The sequence below is a fragment of the Taeniopygia guttata genome, chromosome 22, assembly GCF_048771995.1.
Source record: "Taeniopygia guttata chromosome 22, bTaeGut7.mat, whole genome shotgun sequence".
Taxonomy (NCBI): Eukaryota; Metazoa; Chordata; class Aves; order Passeriformes; family Estrildidae; genus Taeniopygia; species Taeniopygia guttata.
In genome coordinates, this window is record NC_133047.1 from 1,606,128 (window position 1) to 1,620,696 (window position 14,569).

At 49.8% G+C, this 14,569-nt stretch overlaps 1 long non-coding RNA gene across 1 annotated transcript; it reads right to left on the reverse strand.

Annotated features, from left to right (window-relative positions):
- Positions 1 to 1,629: 1,629 nt before the first annotated feature.
- LOC140680448 (uncharacterized) lies at positions 1,630 to 3,262 on the reverse strand. The gene is made up of 2 exons (XR_012051736.1): positions 3,020 to 3,262; positions 1,630 to 2,589 (listed from the first exon to the last, which is right to left on the reverse strand). It is a non-coding gene; the product is annotated as an uncharacterized lncRNA (long non-coding RNA).
- Positions 3,263 to 14,569: the final 11,307 nt, after the last annotated feature.

The window sequence follows — 14,569 nt, forward strand, 5'->3', positions numbered from 1 at the left end:
AAGAGGCCGGCTTGGAAACCGGCGCCGGAATCCCGCGGGTGCCGGGATGCCCCCAGGGTGTTCTGGATTTGTAAATAAATGCATAAATCCAGGCAAAGAAATTGGCCCTGAGGGAAGCAGAGGACAGGGAAAAATTGGGAAAAGGGGATGGGAGGGGGAGCCCTGGGAGGCTGTGTCTGATCCCACAACGTTCCCAGATAAAGCTCAGCTTGGGCAAACACCCAACACTTGGAGCTGATCCGGCATCTTTTGGGGAATAAAACACCCCCGGGGTTGTTTGTATGTTTGCCCACTGACAGTCTGTACATTTCTCCCAGAAATTTATCCCAAATTTTGCCTGTTGGGATTGTTGATGCACCTCAGGGAGAGCAAGAAAATCTCGGGGTTTTCCCCACCCATTTTTAATGATTCCATGATGCAGCTTCTTTTTCCAACCCAAACAATTCCATGATCCTATGAAATGTCTTTTCCAACCCAAACAATTCCATGATTTTATGGAAGGTTTTTTATCCCAAGAATTCCATGGTTCTGCGAAAGGTCTTTTATCCCAATGAGTCCATGACTCTCTGAAGGGTCCTTTTCCCCCTCAGACAATTCCATAATTCTGTGACATCATCACTGCACGAAGAAACCAGAAGGGGAATCCAGATTTACGCAAAGCTGCTGCTCACCTCTTCCCAAATCCCACTTTCCCCCCTTTTCCCATTCCCTCTTTCCCTGTCCCCAAGCCCAGGAGCCCCTCGATGTCCATGGCAGTTTTTGTTCCACCCCAAAACCTTGGCAAATCCCCAGGAACTGGGACACGAATGTGGGGAAGAGATCCAAGGTTGATGGAATTAGAGGAATTCTCCCAGCCTGGCTTCCCTGGCCAGAACGCGCTGCTAATTAATGAGCAGACAAACAGTAGCTGAGCTCTCATTTGCATAAATCTGCATTGTCAGCCTGGGAGGTAAACAATGGCAGCAGGAGGTGGGTTCACTCCTCATTCATTGGGAATTGCAGCCTCGGAAATTGGGGTTTGGATTTTTCCCAAATTTCTCCTTCTGACCCTGAGCTGGTCCAGGGTTGGCTGTGAGGAGCCAAGGCACAAAGGAACCTTTTCCTGCCGTGTTCCTCGCCAAGGAGCACGTGGGGACTGGAAATAATCAAAATTTTAAAGGCAGCTGTAAACATGGGGATTCATTATAATCCTTAATTACAGCTAATTGGGAACATGGAGTGTTGTGAATGCTGGGAGACGGAGCTAGTGATGTCCATTGGATGTTCTGAGGGTAATTAAACACTCCAGAGTTAATTAATCACTCAGCGCTTCCTTCCCTGGTGATAACGGGAATGATCCCAGTGGGAAGGAACGCGGGGAGGGGGATTTGGGTGCTGGGGCTGCCCAGGGAGGTTCGGAGTGCCCATCCCTGGAGGTGCCCAAGGAATTCCTGGCACTGGCACTCAGAGCTCCGGGCTGGGGACAAGATGGGTGTTGCAGCAAGGCAGGAAAATCATAAAGAAAATTTCATAAAATCAGAATTGTTGGCTGTCCTTGTCAAGCTAGGCCTTCGCAAGTTCCCACATGAAAGCGATCCTGGTGTGAGTTGGTTAACATGACAATCTATTCCTGGGTGAAAAACAACCAGCACCTGTACAAACCGTTTTTAGATAGTTAAAAATGAAAATTATCTCTCACAAACAACTTTTCCTGCACGTACACACCGGGGGTTTGAGCAACCAATCAATACAGAATAACAATTTGTTATTAACCAACAAAGTGATTGGCGAGAGGTCTGTAAAACTGTATGAAAACAAGTTAGGTCAACAAAAAGTGAAATTTTTCCACCATGAAGAAAACTGAATCCCATGTGGTTTAATTCCTTAGGTGGGGAAGGGGCACAGCTGGGACTTGGTGACCTTGGAGGGTTTTTCCAAGCTCCGGGATTCTGGGATCTCACCCACCCCTGGTTTCATTCTATCTCAGCCACGCCATGCAGAGGAACGTCCCAGTGTGGAGCTTCCCATGGGGGAACCGTGTCCGCTGTCCACTTGTGGTCAGGGGGATCGGGAAGGGCAGTGGGAGCATTCCCACAAATGTTTTATGGGATGGATTCCCGAGCCTTGGCAGAGCTGGGCTGGGCAGGGCTCAGGGTTTGCATTTTTTGGAGTCCCAGGGAGCCATAAATCAGCCCCAAATCCTCGTGTCCAGCCACCCGCTGACCTTTCCCTGTCCCCAGTGAAGGTTTGGAGCACAGGGTGTGAAATTGAAAAATCAGAAGGTTTGTTTGCTGGATAGGAAGGAAAGCCCTGGAGGGTTTCCAGGAGATGTGTGGAATGTTGCACTCGCATCCTTGGAAAGCTCTTTGATCCCGGGTTGGCCTCAGCCACGGAGGAGCTGCCAGGAGATGAGGAGTCAGAGGAATCAGTCGGCACCAGACAACTGCTCCAAGGTCTCTGCCGAGTCAGGATTTTCCAGGAGCTCTTTTCCAGCTCCATGGTCATTATTCTGATTTTCCGGTGCTGTTTTCTCTGTGCAGACTCCAGGTTTCTTTAATTTTTTTTTTTCCTAAGAACCTCACTGTTACTGGGGATATTTTTCCCTTAACACTGCAAGGATTAAACAGAAATAATTCTCTTTTTGTGTTTCCTCCCTGCCTGGATGCTGGCCTGCCCAGGCATGGTGCTGAGCTCAGCTGGAGCTCTTTACCCAGCCAGGAAAAGGGAATCAATCCCATCCTCCATCCTTCCCTTCACCCTTGCCCCGGGACGGAACTGGGGGTGAGAAATCAGGAATTATTTGCCCCAGGATCCACATGGAACATTCCCTGGCAGAGGTGGGACCTGCCTGGATCCAGGGATTCACCTCAGTCTGGGAGCTCCAGGGCTTGGCAGCACTGTAGGAATTGAATTTCTTTACATTCTCAGGGATTTTGTGGCAATTCTGGAATAAATGGACCCAAACAAATCCAAGCTGTAGGAAAGCTCTGGAAAATCCAGAGGGAATTTGCCGCTGTGGGATGAGCTGGTGGCCTCATACCTGGGAGATCCGTTGCCACGGGAATGGGGGAATCTCCAGGCGCCTTCGCATCCCAAAGAGTTAACGAGGGAGCGCAGTGAATCCCATCTTCCTGAAATCCTTGAAGGGCTTCCAAAGGGAAGGAGGGAAGCGCTGGAAGGGCTCTGATCCTCTCCTCCCCCCGGGAGGGTCTGTGATGTGCGGGAGGCAGATGAGAGAATTCCTGCTCGGCAGAGAGCAGGAGATGATATCAACCTGCTCCCGGCGCTCAGGAGGTGCTGAAATGTTTATTTAAAGGAGAAGGAGAGGAGGGGGATACACGGAATTAAAATGTTCATTAGCTTAAATGCATGATTAATGGGGGGCTTGTTCCAGCTGGATAAAGGATTCCCTGCTTTTCCCCATTCTTGGAAAGGCTGGGAAGGGCTGGGAATGCCTGGGGAGGGCATGGAGAGCTGGGAGTGAGGAGCATCAATCCCCAAATCCATCACATTCCAGCTTTTCCAGGATTATTTCACCCCGTGCTGCTGGAGGCGCTGGGTGGGTTTGTTGAGCTGCTGCTGCTGCGGGGTTTGGGATGCTCCAGGGATTTTTTGGGGCAGAGGGATTGTTGGGGTGGTCAGAAGGAGCTCGGCGAGCTCTCAGCTGCCCGTTGGATCCATATTCCAAATTTCCCATGGGGATTCCTCACTTTGCCCTGGAGCAAAAACGCCCCCTGAGCAAAGTCCATCAGTGGGACCCACATTCCCATTTTCCCCTCGGGATTCCTCAGCTTTGCCCTGCAACAAAAGCAAATTCCCACTTCACTTGGAGTTTGTCTCCCCTGCAATTTTTTCCCAGAGCAGCCAGGCTGGAAAAATATCTTACATGGAATTCTCTATGGATGGGAGAATGGAAAATGTTGAGTGGTTGGATTCTGGGGGAAATAAAGGGGTTTATTCTCGGTGCCAGTTAATGAAATTAGAAAATGGAGATGAGCTGGGCTGATATCCTACAGGGAAAGATAAAATACGTTGGGGAAAAAAAAAAAAAAAGAAACCCAACAAAAAACCAAAGCCCACAGTGCTGCAGCTCCTTGGAAATGTCAAAATATTGCATTTCCCGGGATGATAAAGATGGAAGAAATAGCTGGGTTTCAGTTTCAAGTGCCACGTCATCTCTCTTCCCCTCTATAATTTTTATTAGAATGGGAATGTGCCAGGAAGTGGTTCTGGAGCCGTTGTGGTGCTGGCAGAGGGAATCCAAGGTTTATCCCGGGAAAAGGCACGGGAACGAAGGCTGGGAGTGCCACCCCCAGAGGGTGATGCCACCCTGGGGCTTCCATGGGGTTTTGGGGGCATATCCCGTGTTTTTTTTTTTCCAGTGTAAATCCATTTTCCAGTGTTTATCCATTTATTTTTTCAGTATATATCCATTCTCCAATGTAAATCCATTTTCCAGTGTATATCCATGGGTTTTTACACTGTATCCATTTTTTTCCCCAGTGTATATCCATTTTCCAGTGTAAATCCATTTTCCAGTGTGTATCCATGGGTTTTTCCGCTGCATATCCATTTATTTTTCCAGTGTACATCCATTTTCCAGTGTGTACCCATTTATTTTTGCACTGCGTTTCCATTTATTTTTCCAGTGTAAATCCATTTTCCAGTTTGTGTCCATTTATTTTTGCACTGTATATCCATTTTCCAGTGTGTATCCATTTATTTTTCCAGTGTAAATCCATTTTCCAGTGTATATCCATGTATTTTCCCGGTGTATATCTTTTTTGAGCACATATCCATGTGTTCTTTCAGTCTATATCCATTTTCCAGTGTATATATGTTTTTCCAGTATATATCTATTTTTTTCCAGCATGTACCCAGTGTATTTTCCCAGTCTACATCCATTTTTTAGAGCCTACATCTATTTTTCCAGTGTATATCCATTTTCCAGCATGTATCCCTACGTTTCCCCAATTTTTCTCCCCATTTTCCAGTCTATACCCACTTTTCCATGTATCCCGAGCTCCTCCCTCCACCCCCAGCCCTGCCTTTAACCCCAATTCCCTCCTCCCCACGGAATCCTGGAGTGGTTTGGGTTGGAAGGGATTTAAAGCTCATTTTGTCCCGCCTCTGCCATGGGGACACCTCCCACCACCCCACGTTATCCCAACCCAGCCTTGGACACTTCCAGGGATGGAGCAACCACAGATTCTCTGGGAATTCCAGCCCAGCCCCTCAGCCAGGAATTCCTTCCCAAAATCCCACCTAAATCTCCACTTCTCCAGTCTGAATCCATTCTCTGTGTCCTGTCCCCTCCATCCCTTATCCCAAATCCCTCCCCAGCTCTCCTGGAGCTCCTTCAGGCCCTGGAATGTGCTGGAAGCTCTCCCTGGATCCTTCCCTTCTCCAGATGAATATTCCCAGCTCTCCCTGGAATTTCCCCTCTCCAGGGGAACATTCCCAGCTCTCCTGGATCCTTTCCTTCTCCAGGGGAACATTCCCAGCTCTCCCATCTCCAGAGGGATGGAATGGGGTGGAAAACCCTCCCCAAGCCAACAGAGGGAGGGTGGAATGAGATGGACGCCCCATTCCCGGCCCAGTCTCCCCTTTTAACCATGGAAAAATCCTCGGATGGAAGAACCTGGGGGATGGAAGGACCCGGGGGTGCTGTTGGTGACAAAAAGGGACAACTCGGAGCACCCAAAGGGCGGTGCCAACCTCAGCTTTTAAATCCAGCAGCCCTTCGGAATGGGGCAGATGTTTCCAGGAGATTTCCCAGCACATTTGGAAGCCCGGAGGGGATTTTTTATCTCCTTTTTTTAATTCCAAGCGTTGCCATAAAAGCTTTGGGAAGCAGAGGGTGAAACGGCGACGTTTTAACTCCTCTCTTTAGTTCCTAAATGAAAGTCTTTAAATGGGATCGTTTTGGAATAAACTTCCCAATGCACATTAAAGGAACAGCTGGAGAAGGGGCAGCAGGAATATCAAGTTATTCCTTCCTGATTATCTCAGGAATTTGGGGATTTATGGGCCACGAAGGGAAGGATTTTCTCTCTGCCATCCCACAGACCTGTCCTGAGATTCCACCTGGGATGAGCTCCGGAGTTCCTCGGACCCAGCTGACCCCGGGCACATCCTCACTCCCATCCCAAACCCCCCTCAGGAGGAAAGGATTCCATTATTTCTCCAAGGGCTGCTTTTCCAGGGCTTCCTAAAGCAGGAAAAGCCAGAACAAACCTCCCCCAGCTAAGAAATTCTGGTGTTTTCATCCCTGCTTCCCTCTAATGATGCTCCTCTCCTGATCCCGGGGTGGCGGAGCAGTGCCAAGCCTGGATCCTGGGAATAACAAACCTTCAGGAGCAGCTAAGGAGGGGACAAGGGGAAGGAAACTTCTCCCAGGGGAGAGGAGCAGACTTGGGCAGAAAATAAAAATCCCAGAGGGGCTCAGGAAGGAGAGAGTGGCTGGGAAAAGGGGTAGAAGAGGCCTCTGTAACTCCTTCCAGGCATTCCTGGCTCCATGAAAATTCCAGGGAATGCTGGGTGGGTTTTTGAGGGGAACTGGGGGCCCTTTGCCTCCCTTGAGCCCTGCTCGGGATCTCTGCCTTCTCCAGCAGAAACGTGCAGTCCTCTGACTTTGGAGTAAAGGAATTATTTCGGAGGTGAGGTCAATTAACCCTCGGTGCGGTTAATTTGGTGTTTGGAGGCAGGAAGCAGCTCCAGGGTTTTGGAATTGCACTGAGCTCTGGTGAATAAAAAGCAATTAAAGTTCCCAATCCCACAGATCCATGCATGGCCTCCCTGCCTCCCACCCTTTTCTTGTGGAATTCTGAGCCATTAAAGGCCCTAATTCTGCTCTTTTGAGGATTGTAGAGGAGCTGAGGTGGGATGAACCCTCCCCAACCCCTTTGATCTCCTCACAGCTCAAAGTTTGGGGTTTTATGGGGTTTTATGAGGTTTTATGGGGTTTTGTCATCTCATCCAGTGGCAGGAACAGGAGCCAGCCCTGATCAGGCCTGGAATTAAAAACAAACCAGCAGGAATTAAAAATAACACGCAAGAAATCAAAAATACATCTCCAACCTGCAAAATCACCCATGTGAGGAAGGGCAGGGCCGGGCCGGGAACATCCCAGGGATGCAGAGCCTGAGGAAGCACAGGGAACACTCCTGCTGGTGAATTTTTCATCAAAGGTGGCAGGACCACTGTCCCGGGGTTTTATCTTTATCTTTTATCTCTGCTGGAACACCTGGAGCTGAAAAAGATCCCCTGGAAGGATCCCTCAGCCTGGCCTGGATGATTTATACATCTGGAGAAAAGCAGAGCAGAGAGGATCCCGCTGGTTGGAACATCCCGGATCTCCTCCGTGTTCTCCGCTCCTCCCTCTCCCCCTTGGAACCATTTTCACCCTTTTCCTCTTGTTTGAAATCCACAAAAGCCCAGGCAGCACCAGGGAGTGAAATGTGGGACATCAGTGATTTACAACCCACAAAAACATCTCCACTTTCACTTCAGGCTGGGAGCATTTTTAATTTGAGACATTCCAGCGTTTTCTGTGGAATTTCCCCTTGTATTTCTGTGAGTTGTTCCTGCAGGGACTGATCCCACTTTGGAGAGAAAATCTACGGACACCCAAAGGACTCCTGAGGCCCTTGGTGGCCTCCTGAGCATCCCTTGCTCAGGCCTTGGATTCCCGGTGGGAAATCCAAGGAAAACTCAAGGCTGGAGTGCAGAGGGACACTCAGCTCCAAAACCTTACTAAATACCCCAACTTCCATTCATGCCTATAAAAAACCTTTTTCCCCCAAAAATCCCAACCCATGAGTAGCTCCTGCTCACACCCTGGATTCCCAATGGGAATCCTTGGAAAATGTGAGCATGGAGAAGAGGGGCACTCCTCTCCCAATCCTTCCTGAACACCCCAACCCTTCCCATTTATTCCCCCAAAATATCCCTTTTTCCCCCAAAGCCCCAACCTCTCAGCACCCCTTGCTCGAGCCCCGATTCCCAGTGGGAATCCTTGGAAAACCCAAGGCTGGAGTGCAGAGGGACGCTGCACTCCAAACCCTCCTAACTACCCCCAACCCTTCCCTTTGACCCCAAAAAACCCTTTTCCCCCCCAAAATCCCATTCCTGAGCTGCTGGAGGTGCTCTGAGCTCCCTCCTCGCAGCCCCTCCAGCCAAGTGGGACCTGGAGGAGCTTTCCCAGGTCCATTTTCCCCTTCCAAAGCTGGGATATCATTCCCGAGGAGGCGGACGCGGCGCGGGGAGGGAGCGGAGCACAAAGGCTGTCACTCGACCGCAGCAGAATGGGGCCAGCAGCGGTGGCAGCTGAATTTCCTAAGCAACAAAGCTCCCGTTTTCATGCAAATATCCCTGAGAAATGAAATCCCGGCAAAGAGAAAGACAGATAATGCGTTATATAAGCAGAATTATCTCGGCACAGACGGATTCTTCCAAGGGTTTGGGGTTTATCTGGGTTTTTTTAATGTTTATTTTGGAGCCCTTGGCATCTCGACTGGGGCCGGGGAGGGGATGGCAGAGCAGGAGTTTTATCACCCACAAAGCCCCTCTGGACTGAGCGGCGGACGCGGATAAAACTCGGGAAAAGATTCGGCGCCCCGATAGCGCGGCCTGGCTTCCCGCAGGATTCCGGAGCGCTCGGCAAACGCCCATTAATGAGGCCTCAGAGGACCTCCCGGCCCTCCATTTTTGGAGATGAAGGCTCCGATCCAGCGGGAAGGAAAATGGGATTGGGATGTGCCAGGAGCTGAACTCGGCACCCCTCCCCCCTCAGCCTCTCCATCCCTGCAGAGGCAGCCAGGAAAAACAGGAATTTTTACCCGGATTTTATCAGGATGCTCCAGCACTGCTGCCCTGGGGGATGATTCCAGCTCTGGGAAAAGTGGATTTCCCATGGGCATGGATCCATCTCCTGCCTTCTTCTCCCTCTGGTTCCCATCCTCCTTAAAGTTTTTGTGCATTTTTGGGGAGTTTTGCAGCAAAATCAGCCCCATTTGTGGGTACCCATAGTCTGGGCCTGGAGCAAACTGAGCAGGATTTACCATGGAGGGAGTGGAGGGAATATCCAGAAAAACCAGGAATGCCCAGTGGAATACCCAGAAAAACCAGGAATGCCCAGCAGAATATCTGGAAAAAACAGGAATGCCCAGCAGAATCCCTGCAGAGGGAGCCAGGAAAAGCAGGAATTTTTACCCGGATTTTATCAGGATGCTCCGCCACTGCTGCCCTGGGGGATGAGTCCAGCTCGAGGAAAAGTGGATTTCCCATGGGTATGGATCCATCCCAGCATCTCCTGCCTTCTTCTCCCTCTTGTTCCCATCCTCCTTAAGGTTTTTGTGCATTTTTGGGGAGTTTTGCAGCGAAATCAACCCCATTTGTGGGTACCCCGAGTCTGGGCCTGGAGCAAACTGAGCAGGATTTACCATGGAGGGAGTGGAGGGAATATCCAGAAAAACCAGGAATTTCCTGTGGATGAAGAAGCAAATCATGGAAAATGAGGGGGAACCCCAGGTCTGGGAGCCCTCATTCAATTAAATAAATCATGGAATCGAGGAATTATTTGGGTTGGAGGGACCTTAAATCCCATCCATTCCATAGGAATGGACACTTTCCACTATTCCAGGTCATTCTGAGCCCCATCCAGCCCGGAATGTTGGCACATCCACATCCATAGTCATCCATATATTTTTATATAGGCACAAAATTACAATTAATTAAGCCCTGGATGAATCCGAGCTAACAGAATTCCCACTGCTTCCCAGATCCCTGATTATCATCCCGGGTTTCCCTCCCCTGGATGCTCTGCTCCGTAATTCCCACTCCCACAATTCCCATTCCCAGCAGATCCCATGGAGATGATTTCCCTGGATGATTTCAAACTCCAGAGCTCCCAAATCCCTCTAAAATCAGAATTTTCAACCCAAATATGGGAAAAATTGTTGTTGTGGCCCTGCAGGGCTCGGGACATTCTTGGATCACTCTTGGGTCCCTCATAGCTGTTCCTGGAATTCTGTGCTCATGGAACTCATTCCCACCGAGGTTAGAATTTGAACAAATCCCACCAGATCTGGGATTTAGAGATGATTCCTGGTGCCCCCATAGACCCCCCATGGGAGCAACAACCCTCAACATCCTGGGAAAACGTCCTGGGATGAGGATTCAGGATCATCCCCAGGCTTTTCCCCTCATTCCCACCAGGAAACACATCCCCCGATCCCAGGAGGAGCCGCATTCCCAGCGCGGGGCTGTCACCGTGCAACCCCTCAAATTTTGATTTCAAAGACGGGCCGGTGAAAAAATCTGAAATTCTGCCGCGTTCCCGCTGCAAAGCCACTCCGGGCTGGAAAATAGGCCAATTTCCACCTTATCTGCTGCCTCCAGCTGGGATGTGAAAAGCTCCGAGGAAAAAAAGCCCATCTCGGCTTTATCTCCTCACCGCAAAGTTTAATTATCCGCGGCTGTTCCGCCGCATTGTGGCCGTGCCCGCGCGGGGACAGCGGTGGTGACAGAGGCCGGGACAACCACAGATGGCACCACCCAGGCGGTAATACCTGGATTTTCCTTTTCCGAGCTGGAATGGGTCAGGCAGGAATATTTCTCCTTTTTATTGCTTTTTAATTTTTTTTTTTTATATCTCTCCCGTCTGTGCCGAGGAGCCAGAATTTCTCAGCTCGCGCTCGTTCCGTGCCCACGTGCGCGGGACCTGTGTGGGATCCGTGAGGAGCCGCGGCGTCCATCAATTATTTATAGCAGGAACGGCTTCGTTTTGCTCCTCATTTATTCCCCATTAGCTCAGCGGTAAATACAGGGAAAAGAAGGGGATGGAGGCACTGAGGAACTCCAGGAATAAATCCGCTGAGGAAGGGGCAAATGTTAGGGAATGCGGAAGGGCTGGGAGTTGGAGGGAAGAAAAAGCTTTAATCTAAGAAGGGTTTAAATACTCTTCTAAATGTCAGCTCCTTAATAGCTTGTCCTGAGTCCCGGTGTGCTGGGAAATGGAAATGATGGAGAGATCCTGCTCCCATTCCCAACAGGAGCTTTCCCCGTCTCCATCTCCTCTCCCCGTTCGCTCCGATTGCATTTAATTCATCAATTTCTGTTTGGGTGAGGGTTTTTATTTTAACTTCCTCCTCTATCCTTCCCCTCTTCCTCTCATTATCCCTCTGGGATTCAGCCAGAAATTAAATTCTTGCCTTGGGAAGATCTGGAGAGCAATAGGAGGTGATGCTTTTTTATTTTAACAGCCCCCTGCTTTGGGGGCTTGGGATGCTGGATTAATGGAATATTTAATGCAAAAAGAGGGAGGGAAAGGAGGAATTTTGCTAATGGATTTCAATTCCAAACCCCTCAGCCCGGAGGGCCCTTCCAGAAAAATGAGGGCAGTGCTGGAGCCTGGGAGAGCTGTTCGGACCTCCCAGGGTGGGGGTGAAAGGGCCAGAAATTCCATAAAAAAACAAGGAAAAGCCAAGCTGGTGCACTGGGTTAGAAGGGGATGCTCGGATGGATGTGACATGCCCAGGATTTATCCCACTGAGCAGGAATTTGGGATTCCCAGCCCTTGGGATCCGGCTGCGTCGGTTTATTTCCTTTTTTTCCACGCTTTATTTCCCTTTTTATTTCCCTCTGCAGGCTGGAATTCCCTCCCTGGCTCCAAGGCTCTTTTTTGTTTGTGTTTATTTATCAAGGACACGGTGGTTTAGGGGAAAAAAAAAATCCAAAATCCACAGAAGTTGAAAGGCGGAGAGATCAAGATCCGTCATTTTTAGGAGAAAACCAACAGTGACTGCAGCGATTCCCGCGAGGATCGGAGCTGTCACCGCTGTCACTTCCTGCTAAACAGCCTTCCAAGGGCATTTACATGGAAAACGCATTTACATGGAAAACACATTTGCATGGCAAAGCCATCGCCTCTCCCAGCAGGGGAATCCTGCTGGCAAACAGAATTCCAGGATGGAATGGGCTGGGAGGGATCTTCACCTCATCCCACCCCTGCCATCCCAGGGTATCCCAGCCTGGCTTTGGGCACTTCCAGGGATCCAGGGGCAGCCACAGCTTCTCTGGGAATTCCAGCCCAGCCTCTCCTCACCCTCACAGGGAACAATTCCTTCCCAATATCCCACACAAATCTCCCCTTTCCAAGTGGGAGCCATTCCCTGTGTCCTGTCCCTCCATCCCTTGTCCAAATCCCTCTCCAGCTCTCCTGGAGACCCTTCAGGCCCTGGAAGGGGCTCTGAGCTCTCCCTGGATCCTTCTCCTCTCCAGGTGAACATTCCCAGCTCTCCCAGCCTGGCTCCAAAGCTGCTCCATCCCTCTGATCCCTCAATCCAACATCTCCAGCTCTTCCCAGGATGGGATCCTGGAGCTGGAGCAGCACAATCCAAAGTGAATTTTGGGGCCAGTCTGGCCTTTTCAAACAGAACAGAATTTCCTTCCAGCCTTTCCCAACAGTGCGAGCTGCAGGAATGGAGGCTGAGCTCCTTCTCCAGCCCCAGGCAGGGTTTGCTGTCCTCTGGGAACAGCCAATTCTCCTTTCCCTGGTCCCAAAAACCAGGAATGTGGCTCCAGCCATCCATTGACATCCTGCTCCTAATGCCAAGGCAGATCCTTTGCCTTCAGGAAAGGGCTTTGGATCCTTGTCCAGGGAATCAGGAGATGAGAAATGGCACAGAGGCAGGGAGAGACAGAAATCCCAACATTAACAACCATGAGATTGGATTTTCCAAAGCAAATCTCATCCCTGTTCCCAACAATCCCTGTTCCCCACAGCCCTGACGAGGCTCTCCAGCTCCAGACCACGCTGGATTTTAATCTCCCTGAAATCCATTCCCAACCATTCTTCAGGATTCTCCTCCAGGCCCTGTAGCTCTGGTTTGGGATGTTTGAACTCCTGGCCTCAGAGTGAAGCTCTGGAGCTTTTGTCAAATTAAATCACGGCTTTATGGGATTAAATCTATTTATTTTATAGAAATATGGAGTAGGGAAAGCTCAGCTTAGTTCCTTGGAAGGAAAACTCTGCCAGGTGAGGGAGTTTGGAGCACTTGGACCAGCTTTGGTGGATTTTAAAGCAAAACGAGCAGAGCTCGGCCCGGGTGTCTGGAAAATGAAACAAATCAAGCTCTGGCTGAAATAAAACCTGACCTGGTCATTAATCCTGGGATCCATTTCCAAAGGTCAGGTGCTGATTTAAAAACAGCCTTACTCCATCCCCGGGCAGTTGGGAATTCCTGGGGGAATTTCCATGGCCATCATTAGGCAAAATGTCAAGTTCAGCGTGGGAAGCGGCAACTTCTGGCCTTAAAAATGACAAATCTGGGCAATTTCAACCAATTCTGCTCTGAAACCTGACCTGTTCCAACTCCAGGCACTGCGGATCTTTGTCCATGGAGGGAAGGGATGGGAAAAGCAGGAAGATGGGAAAATTCTGGGACAGCCCAGCCACCAAGAGGGGACAGAACATCCCACAGAGCCGGGATGGGCCCAGGGACACAAGGAGGGGGCTCAGCTCCTCCCTGGCGAGTCTGGGATTAAAATCCAGCTTTTCACGGCACAGTTTAGGCAGGGTTTTGTTGCTCCAGGCACTGGGTGCTCAGAGATTTTTTCCATATGCTGGGAAAAATAAACAATGAAGCATTGGTTTGCGTGTCTTGGACCCAATTTGGGATAAAAACAGCTCCTCGCACATGGGGTCTGCTCCCAAGCGATCCCAAACCCTCCTTTTCCTCAGGAAAGAATTAAGGAATCATTTAGAAGGATAAATCAGGTGCTAATTCCATCAGGGAGGGAGACTTAGGAAGGATTTGGAATGTAAAACTGAGAGATTCCAGCCCCACCCCATCCCTTCCCGGTGATCCAAGGAGAAGTTTCCATCTGGCCAAGGAATCCTGTGTCATTCCAGAACACACAATTCTCCCAAATGCCCCGGAGGAGTCAGGCTGGCAGATGGTGGAGCATATTTCCGAGGCGCTGCAGGGGAGACGCTCGGAAAACTGGGAAAAATCCCTGGGAATGTGGCCAGGTCAGAGGGTCTGACTGGCCAAATCAGTAAAATTCCAGGGCCAAATCCTGGTCCTGGAAAAAGTGGGGAGATCTGGTGCCGAGTGAGCTGCTTGGGTTCGTACCGACCTTGGAAAAGACCCAGGATGAGCCATGGGATCAGGGAATGATTTAGGTGGGAAGGACCTTAAAATTCATCTCATTCCATGCCCTGCTATGGACAGGGACATCTCCCACTATCCCAAGGTGCTCCAAGCCATTCCGTGGTTAAATCCAACATGAAAACAATCCACAGAAATTTCCTGGATTTGTGGAGAACATGTAATTTCATCCCAACCTGGGACATTTTCAACACAAATTTTCTTCTTACTGTTAAATCCCAAAAATTCAGTATAATCTTGTTCCACCCCATTCCCTGGACAGGAACATCTCCCACTATTCCAAGGTGCTCCAAGCCATTCTGTGGTTAAATCCAGCATGAAAACAATCCACAGAAGTTTCCTGGGTTTGTGGAGAACATGGAATTTCCTGTATTTGTGGAGAACATGTAATTTCATCCCACCTGGGACTTTTTCAT